The sequence below is a fragment of the Octopus bimaculoides genome, chromosome 7 (genome assembly GCF_001194135.2).
Source record: "Octopus bimaculoides isolate UCB-OBI-ISO-001 chromosome 7, ASM119413v2, whole genome shotgun sequence".
NCBI classification, from domain to species: domain Eukaryota; kingdom Metazoa; phylum Mollusca; class Cephalopoda; order Octopoda; family Octopodidae; genus Octopus; species Octopus bimaculoides.
Window position 1 is genome coordinate 16,538,151 of NC_068987.1, and position 432 is coordinate 16,538,582.

Below are 432 nucleotides of genomic sequence, written 5' to 3' on the forward strand. Positions count from 1 at the left end.
ATATATATAGGCAGACACACAAACAGGCGTGTACACATACACACAGAGATATGATGTATGTAGGTACGTATATTTTTTAGGATTCCTAGAATTCATTAAAAAATTCACTTCTATTGCAGAAGTTTAACTTTCAACCAGTATGGTGTTTTATGTAATGCACCAAAAATCCTAAAATTGCATTAAACTCTGGCATGAGGAGTAATATCTTCAATTCCAGAGCAATGTTTGTGACATATCTACATAGATACATACATACATGAATACATACATATACATACATACATACATACATACATACATGCATACATACATATACATATGTATATATACACACACACATACATATATATATATATATACATATACATACAAACACATGTATATGTATATATATATATATATATATATATATATATATATATATATATATAT